Source organism: Pteropus alecto, unplaced genomic scaffold, assembly GCF_000325575.1.
Source record: "Pteropus alecto unplaced genomic scaffold, ASM32557v1 scaffold22, whole genome shotgun sequence".
Classification (NCBI taxonomy): Eukaryota; Metazoa; Chordata; class Mammalia; order Chiroptera; family Pteropodidae; genus Pteropus; species Pteropus alecto.
The window spans coordinates 21,546,793-21,556,311 of NW_006434839.1; the positions used below are offsets into that span (position 1 = coordinate 21,546,793).

Here is a 9,519-nt window from a genome sequence, read left to right on the forward strand (position 1 = left end):
GTAGGCAAGAAATGACGAACATAATATATTTGCTTCTGGTAAACTGTGTTTTACCCTTTCTTCCAGCTCTTCAGAATTCATGGCGTCTGGTAACAGGATGCTCCCTTAGCAGAATGAATTGCCCCATCCTAAACACTGGTATTCTATTTTTAAGATGAAAAACATGCAAAAGAACGCCAACGAACAAAACTTCTGCAGGAAAAAAGCTGGGGGAAGAGCTAGGAAAAAAGACTGTCATAAGATCCATAGTTACCTTTGAAAAAAACATCATCCACTACCTGGTAGCTGTATGGGAGATCCTTTATATTATTTTTAATTCATAAAAAAATTCCACTATATAGAGTTTTCACCCATATTTTACAGATGAGAAAATTGGGTTCAGAGATCATAAAAATTGCATGAGGTCACACAGCCAGCATATGACTAAGCCTGGAATTTACTCTCCATCTGCCTAATGCCAAGCCCTCCTCTTGCCATGATTTCAAGATCACATCTCAGTTAACAAATATTACTGGTGGGCCTCCACTGAGTATAGCCATAATACAAAGAGCTACAAAACAGAAGACATCGCTTTGCCCTCCAGGCAGTTAACATCTAAAAGGCATTCTGAAGGTTTGATGCCCAAGTCATGAGAAGCAGTGTGGTATACACAGAGGAAAGAACACTAGAATAGGGAGAAAAAGGTGACTCACTCGTGGCTTTGCTATTTACTAGCCATATAACCAGGGGTAAATAATTTCTATTATTTCCTCATCTGCAGAATATGTAACATAGTATCTGCCTTAATTATCTTGCAGAATTAGTTCAAAAACCAATTAATTACATAATAAAAGCCTTATTAGCTATAAAATGTTTTAAAATATGAAATGCTAATACTGATATTCAAGTGTCCATAGTCAGGTCAGTACAGAAATGTGGGTAGATACCTGAATTCAGCAAAAAAGAGATTAGCTCACTCATGCTTGTTTCTTCTCCATTTTGTTCTGCTTTGTTCTGGCTGCTTAAGTTAGTGCTCTACGAATACTCATTCCCGCATTTGCTCTCTGCATTGACCATGGACTCCAGCTAACTGTATTCTTAGGATATGGCCTATGATCAAACCACTTTCCCTTGCTACAACTGCACCCCAAGCCAGTCCAGGGGGCCTGCTTACTGCTAGACAAAAAGGTAAGGTAGTTCTATTCCCCTCTCCTTCCTATATTTCCATTTCTCCCTTCTTTGTCAGCTATCTTATAAAATTGGAATTTTTTGCTCAAGTGTCTAGCCTACCCCTAAATCCAAATTGTACCTCAAATTATAAATTCTGTCAACTTATAGGAAAGTATGAGATGATCCATTTCCCAAGATAGAGTGGAGGAACTCAGTTCAGAAACCAGGTGATTAGGTAATTCTCTGAGGAGATAGAGCATTTGCCAAACAAGAAACAGCCTTTGGCTGACTGGTAAGAGTTTCACAAATTAGGCTGCACCAACCAATCACAGCATTTAAAGTAAATAAACTAGTTCCAGTCAAGATGGCGGAGTAGGTAAATGCTGTGCTTGCCTCCTTTCACAACCACATCAAAATTACAACTAAACTACAGAATAGCCATCATTGAGAGTTACCTGAAATCTAGCTGAACAGAAATCCTACAACTGGGGACACATAAAAAAGGTCACCCCGAGCTGGAAGGAGGGGTAGAGATGCAAAACAGGCTGGACCCATACATGCATGTGGCAGCTTAGCATAGAGAGAAATATCTCAGCTGCAGAAGTCCTCCCTGGAAGAGTGAAGGGTCCCAACTCCACACCGGGCTCCCCAGCCCAGGGTTCCAGTGCCAGGAAGAGAAGTCCTCACAACCTCTGGCTGTGAAAACCAGTGGAGATTGTGTCTGAGCGAGAGAGAGGGCTGGGGGAGTTGCAGACTTTCCTCTTAAGGGGCCCACATGAGAATTTACTCACTGACCGACTCACTTGCTCTTAGCTCCAGCTCTGGGGCAGCAGCTCGAAAGGCACCAGGGACATATGGAAAGTGAGTTGTTTGGCTTCAGTTCGAGGGATGGAAAGGTGGCTTTCTCCCAGAAAGAAGTGCTGACAGAGGGCATAGCTCCTTTGTAGAACCCTCCCCCACCTGGTTTGCAGACCAGGTGGCCGCCATATCTGAATCTCCATCAACACAGCTGACACTGGTCGCCCTGCCCTGATGAATCCTTGAGGCCCGCACTCCCAACATGCAAGCCCGCCCAAGCTGCTTCCAGTGGATTTTCCATACACATGGCCTGTCTTGGCTCATGCTATAGACTTTCCTAAAATCTCTCAAAAGTTCACAAAACCTAAACAAGAAGCATCTGGCCTCAGTGTGCCCCATACTTCTTGCTGAGCAGCCCCAAGTCCAGCACCAGTATCGGCCAAACTCAGTTTGTAGCTTAGCCTATCGAGGCACTTCTAAGCCCAGCAGGGGTGGTGGCCATGTGCGAATTGCTTGGTGGCTCATGCCAAGTGGCCCCAGGTAGGGCACAGGCTACACCTGAACTTGGCCGGCAGCAGCACCCCTTCCAGGAGGCCCCAGCCTGCAGACCCAGTAGCCAGCTTTGGTCTAAGCCGAGCACCAGATGGGGTCACATCTGAAGTCAACACACCCAAAGGGCAGACAGGGGAGGCACCAGAGCCCTGCTAAAGTGATCTTGTTGTGTTAGCCCCAGCATAACACCTCCTCCACTGATCATGGCCACTCAACAAAACTATTCAGCCAAAGGATCAATCCCTCCATTGAGAAGTAAACAACAGCCAAGGCTCAACTACAACAAGAGGGCACACACAACTCATACAGGGAACATACCTGGAGGACCCGGCTCAGGTAACCAGGGAAGACTGTGCCCCTGAGACCTGCAGCATACCTACTATATAAGGCCACTCTACTAAGACTGGGAGACATAGCAGCTCTACCTAATACATAGAAACAAACACAGGGAGGTAGCCAGGATGGGGAGACAAAGAAATATGTTCCACATGAAAGACCAGAACAAAGCTCCAGAAAAAGAACTGAACAAAATGGAGACAAGCAAACTACCAGATGCAGAGTTCAAAACACTTGTCATAAAAAGTCTCAATGAACTTAGGGGAAGAGCAGATGAACTCAATGAGAAGCTTAACAAAGGGACAGAAAACATAAAAGTGGAAATAGAAAACATAAAAAAAAGTCAGAAATGAAGAATATAATATCTGAAATGAAGACTACCTTCGGAAGGATTAACAGTAGATTAGATGAAGCAGAGAGCAAAGTAGAGATTTATAAGGTGGCAAAAAACATTCTATCAGAACAGTAACAAGAAAAAAATAATCTGATAAAATGAGGAGAGTTTAAGGAGCCTCTGGGACAACATCAAGCATATTAACATTTGCATCATAGGGATAAGAAGAAGAGAGAGAGTAAAGGAACTAAAAAGCTATTAGAAGATATGATGATGGAAAACTTCCCTAACCTCTTGAAAGAAATAGATATACAAGCCAAGGAAACACAGAGAGTCTCAAATGAGATAAACCCAAAGAAGCCCACAGCAAGACATATCATAATTAAAATGCCAAAGGATAAAGACAAAGCAACAGAAAAGCAGTTAGTTACCCACAAGGGAGCTCCCTTAAGATTGTGAATTGAAAGACAGATAAAGAGCTTCCCAGACAAAAGCTAAAGGAGTTCATCATCACCAAGCAGGTATTATAGGAAATGTTAGGATTTAAGAGGAAAAAAAAAAGATTAAAAATGTAAATAATAAAGTGGCAATAACTACATATCTAGCAACAGTTACTTTAAATGTAAATGGATTAAGTGTTCCAATCAAAAGATAGGATGGCTGAATGGATATGAATATAAGACCCTTACATATGCTGCCTACAAGAGGCTCACTTCAGATCGAAAGACACACAAAGACTTTGAAAGAAAAAGGATGAAAAATTATGTTTCATGAAAATGGAAAGAGAAAAAAAAGAGCTGGAGTAGCAATACTTATACCAGACAAAATAGATTCTAAAACAAAGGCTATAACAAGAGACAAAGAATCACCCAGTTGTCCCACTTCTGAGTATTTATCTGAAGAAACCCAAAACACTACTTTGAAGGGACATGTGAAAAATAAATAAAAAATAAAATAAATAAAGTTAATTTTCTCTCTTAAATAGAACAAAATTTTCTATCAATATTTTCATTGAAAATTAATCCTATTTAGACCATTCTTTTTCTATGGGAAGAATTATTCCCAATTCCAAAGAGCCAACTGTAAAACTTCGGAAGGCCATCTACATTTCAAACATGTTCCTTATTTTCCTGAAAAAATGTTTTAGGAATGCCATGTGATATTTTACTCTGATGTTTCTAAAAGTGTGGTCTTCATACCACCTTACTTGAAACATGCAGGATGGTCCCTCTCCAGAGCTACCAATGCATAAGAAAAATCCAGGAATTTAGCATTTTCATAGCGCGCCCCAAATAATTCTTACAACCAGCAAAATTATCACAAATGAATTTTTCACTTTTTGAATTATATTTAAAATATTTCCTAACAGCATCACTTCTGATATTCCATAATAATATTAAAACATATTAGATTTCTTTATTTGAATAAATGTTATCTTCTAATAATAAAAGATGATTTCTTCACCTAATTAGCTTAGATTGTCATAATTTACTCAGGTATTTTACACAAGAGAATTCAACTACCATATCAAAAAACATGCTAAATTTACTTTAACTTTTACCACTACGCAGTGAAATTTAAGTTAAGTTAAAATAATTAAATGTTCTTGTTGTAAAATGTGATTTAAAAAGAAAAAATAATATGGCTTTTTATTTATGGAAATAAAGTCATATTAATAGTTTTTCAATTAAATCTTTCTTAAATTTTTATCACCTATATCCCAATATTTTTTACCTCTAAGTTGCATTTCCTCATCCTCCAGTAACATTTTCAAAAAAAATTAAAAAAGAATTTCACTCTCTGTGGAAGACCATAATAATTCCTTAGTTATACATCTCTTATCAGCCGCCATACCTGACTACAGTAGGTCTTTTTGCACTTTTTTTAAGTCACATAAATACTGTAAGTAATGTAGTAAAACCACAGGCTTGCCTTTATTTTCTCCTACAGCCAAAACTCTACCTCAAATATTTAATTTATTGTTATTTTAACTCTAAAAGAGATTTGCTGTATTTTTACGCTTTATTTGGAAGCCTCTCTTCTGAAAGCGATTCTGACCATGACTTTGGTAAAGTAACACATACTACACCATGAAAAGAACTTTCATTCATTACAATGGCAAATGCCTAGGCCAATGTATCCCAAATTTTTAAGACTCAGAAATACAAAATTCATATAAATCTCAAAAAAATTAAATATTATATGACAAGTGTGTTTTCTGATCCTTAAAATGATAAGACTAGAGTTTGCTTTAGTACTTTTAGGTCAAAGAAAGAAAATTCAAGATGAGTTCAGAGGAGGAGATTAGGGGAATGGGTATTATGAGTTAGTTGAGAATCAAATGTCACAAACTGTTTTCAAGATGTTGAAGCAAAGATTTAGAATTCCAAGGGAAAAAAAAAAAAAACAATGATGCTATTCAATTTACAACTCTTTCATATGATAAAACAACAAATATTACCTGTAAATCAGGCCTCCTGTCAGAGTTGTGTATTCTGGAAAAAAAAAAAGTCACATAGTCTATCTACCTGAGTATTGTGGATTTGCCCATAGCAAGCAAGAAAGAACAAGGAAAAGAATTTACTACTCCTCATTCTTAGTCTTGTCATCTATCTTCCAATCTCTTCCAGCTAAGATTATATAATCTACAATGTTTACATCAAAAATAACAGAAACATTCCCCAAGATAGACTCTGTAAGTTTGGTTTTAGTTATCTTAAAAAAACATAAATAAATACTGGAACACATAAACAGTAAAGCCTAGCTACAGGGCCACCATAAGTAAATATAGTAGATCTTCCTTACTCAAAAGTATAGAAGGAAACCTAGTTAAAGAGCCCTGATGTTATCAAATTTCTCATTCCAGCCAGATACTTAACTCATCTAATTGTACCCTAGGACTCTGATCTACTCATATCCTCACATACCAAATAGTATAAAAAGCTCTGGGTTATGCCAAAACTCTGTCACATACTTAAAGTTGCCTCTGCTAGTTGTGATGCGGATTCAGGATCCTTCCACCTGTCTGGGGACCTTCCTGACATTTTAGTTTTGCCCTGACCTCTGAAAAAATGATGTGAATGTTGGTCTTGGTTCACTACCTAGTCTTCAGCGGGTCATTATACTTTATTATCCAGACTTATATTGATATATGTCTTAAAGTTATAAGAATAGAGTTCACATTATTAATAATTACAAAAGTTGAGCATTTAATAAATTATTGGCTTACTAATAATATTTCTCTGAAGTCTTTAGAAGCAATAAGAAGCACTACTTTGAACTTAATAGTAGTGAAATGGGAGGAACTTCATGGAAGAATTTGTCACAGAATTCTTAGAAGTCCATGTCAATTTTAAGCTCATAATTCCAAACCAGTGAACAAAATGTTGCATCAAATTTAGTAAAAGAGATAAAATAGATGTCTATATTTATATGAATAACTATAATGTGTGTACGTGCCTGTGCGTGTTTGGCAAAATATAGTCAGTGGGCTAAAACTGGCTCATTGCCTGATTTTGGATGCTCTATAAGGTAAGAATAGGTTTTACAATCTTAAATGGTTGAATAAAAATCAAAAGAAAAATATTTTGTGAAATATGAAAGTTACATTAAATTCCAACTTTAGTGTTCATAGATAAACCTTACTGGCACACAGCCACATTCATTCTTTTAGATGTTGTCTGTAGCTATTTTTACATTACAATGGCAGAGTTGAATAGTTGTGACAAAGACCTAAAGCTCAAGAAACCTATATTTACTATCTAGGCCTTTACAAAAATAAAATCTGCCAACCCTACAGTATATTATGGCTTGATATGAAACTCTAAAATAAAAAAAAAAAATGGTTTTGAATAAATACCTTATCTGCTAAAATCATGAATTATTGAAAGTGAAATTATGACCTGACCCCCTCCCCCCAGCCTCAGAAGACACTAACAAAAAGAGCAAATTATAAAGTATCTAAAAACACAGTTACACAGGGATTATTCAACCTCAGAAGTGATATTACATGGCAAGGAATAGTACAGAAACATGACTCGAAGCTTTAATAATTGCTTAAAATGGCTGAAACAAATCACCCTACATACCCCCCCAAACCTATGAACACCTCAAGACTTTATTTAGATATGGGGAACATATTAAAGAAGACATGAGGCTACTGTTTGGTAGCAGTGATATACAGTAGTCCCTCTTTATCCACAAGAAATACATTTCAAGACACCTGGTGGATGCCCGAAACCGCAGATAGTTCCGAAACCTATATACACTGTGGTTTTTCCCATACACACGTACCTTTTCATTTAAAGAAAGCTCTTTATGGCTTTTCTTTAGCCTATCCAAATTGTCAACATCACTAGTCTTGCACTTTGGGGCCTTTATTAAGTAAAAAAGGGTTACTTGAACACAAGCACTGTGATACCCAACAGTCGATCTGATAACTGAGACTGCTAAGTGACTAAAGGTCAGAGACATATACAGCGTAGAGGTGCTGGACAAAGGGATGATTCATGTTCAAGTGGAACGGAGCAGGAAAGCATGAGATTTCATCATCTATTCAGAACAGTGTGCGATTTAAACATAAATTGTTTACTTCTGGAATTTTCCATTTAATATTTTCAGACCTCAGTTTACCACAGGTACATAAAACCACAGAAAGCAGAACTGCGAATAAGGGGGACTACTGTATTATCAGATAACTGAGATGAAGCCAAACTTTTTTTTTTTTTTTTTTTACACCTACAGCACTTAGTCTTCCTAGGTGTTCTCCCATCCAAGTACTAACCAAGCCCAACCCTGCTTAGCATCCAAGATCAGATGGGATTGGGCTTGTTCAGGGTGGCATGGCTGTAGAAGCCAAACTTCCTGAATCCTAGGCTGTTTACTTTTCCCATCAAAAAAGGAAAACGTTGAAACTAAAACAGAAAATCAAACATAATTAATAAGAAAATCGAAGCTCAGGAATTAAAAAGACAATGAGTCACTTTAAGTTCAGGTATATAGGATCAATGGATTACACTTTCAAGGCATTTAAAAAAGCAGCTTATAAACGTTATCACAGAACCATAGTTGATAACCTTTGAAAACTTACAAACAACAGGAGAGCAGACATAATACATAAGAGGGGAAAATGTTATTTTATTTTTTTAGGGTAAAAAGACTCTTAAAAAATGAAGCTCAGTGATGTTGACACTATTTCTCAGCAAAATTCTAGAACAGGTTACTAAACAGATGGTTTGTGAATACTTAAATTTTTTTTTAAACCTGCCACAGATTTGTTAAAAATATGCCATGCCAAACCTCCTTTCCTTTTCTGACATGTTACTAGATAAATGGATCAGAGAAATGCATTAGCTGCATATGAACCAAAAAAAGCATGAAGAAAGTATCTCATGGCCAACTTGGGGTAAGTCCACTTACTATTTGTGTAACTTTGGGAACATTTTTTAACATCTGGGATAAGAGGCAGATTTCATGGGTTTCTTGAGTTTTTCTGTATGTTCTGTGAGCAGAGGCACTGGCATCTTTTGTTCTGAACCATCTTTTCATCAATGTTTATATAGCATATTGCCTTTAAAGACAGAGATAATATCTCCCTCTGGAATAAAAGGAAGATTTGCTTACAGCTCATTATAAAAAATTGGGGTTTCTAAACTTGGGGTTCCTCAACTGTGATACAACTCACAGAGAGTGCAGCAATGAGCCACTCTGCAAAGTTCCTGTGAGACTTGGAGGACAGGAACCAATACAAACAGGAAGATCATGCTGCCTGCTGTATGGAGTAATAAAGTCCTTGGTCCCTGACCCAAAAGTCTTGTGTCTTCTATAAGCATCCACAAAACAGTCACTGGCTAATTTACTAACGTGAAAGTAAGGTAAAATCTCAGATCCTTCATAGTTCTTGACACCCTGTGACTCAGCTTTGCCATTCTTAAAATGGAGAAATAACAGTACCTCCTTATAAAGATATCATAAAAATTAATACACACAAATTGCTTAGAAAAAATGCCTGAACTGTTTAATAAATGTTAGCTGTTATTATAATGAGAAGTATGATTAATTTCAAATATTAACAGGTAGGTATACAATCACATCCAAAAGATTAATGGCAAGTCGAAGCATCCATACTCATAAGTTTAGAAAAGGCTCTATTCTTAACCCTGTTCTGCTTGATATTTTCATAAATAACTGAATAGACCTATAAAAATACACTAATCAAAATTATAGATGACATAATTGCTACCATATATAACAGAATGAGGATTTAAAATCTTGATATACTGAATAACTAAACTACAAAAGACAAAAGTAACAGAGAGATCAATCTCATTACTAAAATAAACTATTCAAAT

General features: G+C 36.9%; 1 pseudogene; it reads right to left on the reverse strand.

Moving 5' to 3' along the window:
• Nucleotides 1-7,903: 7,903 nt before the first annotated feature.
• LOC112478709 lies at nt 7,904-8,022 on the reverse strand (annotated as a pseudogene).
• Nucleotides 8,023-9,519: the final 1,497 nt, after the last annotated feature.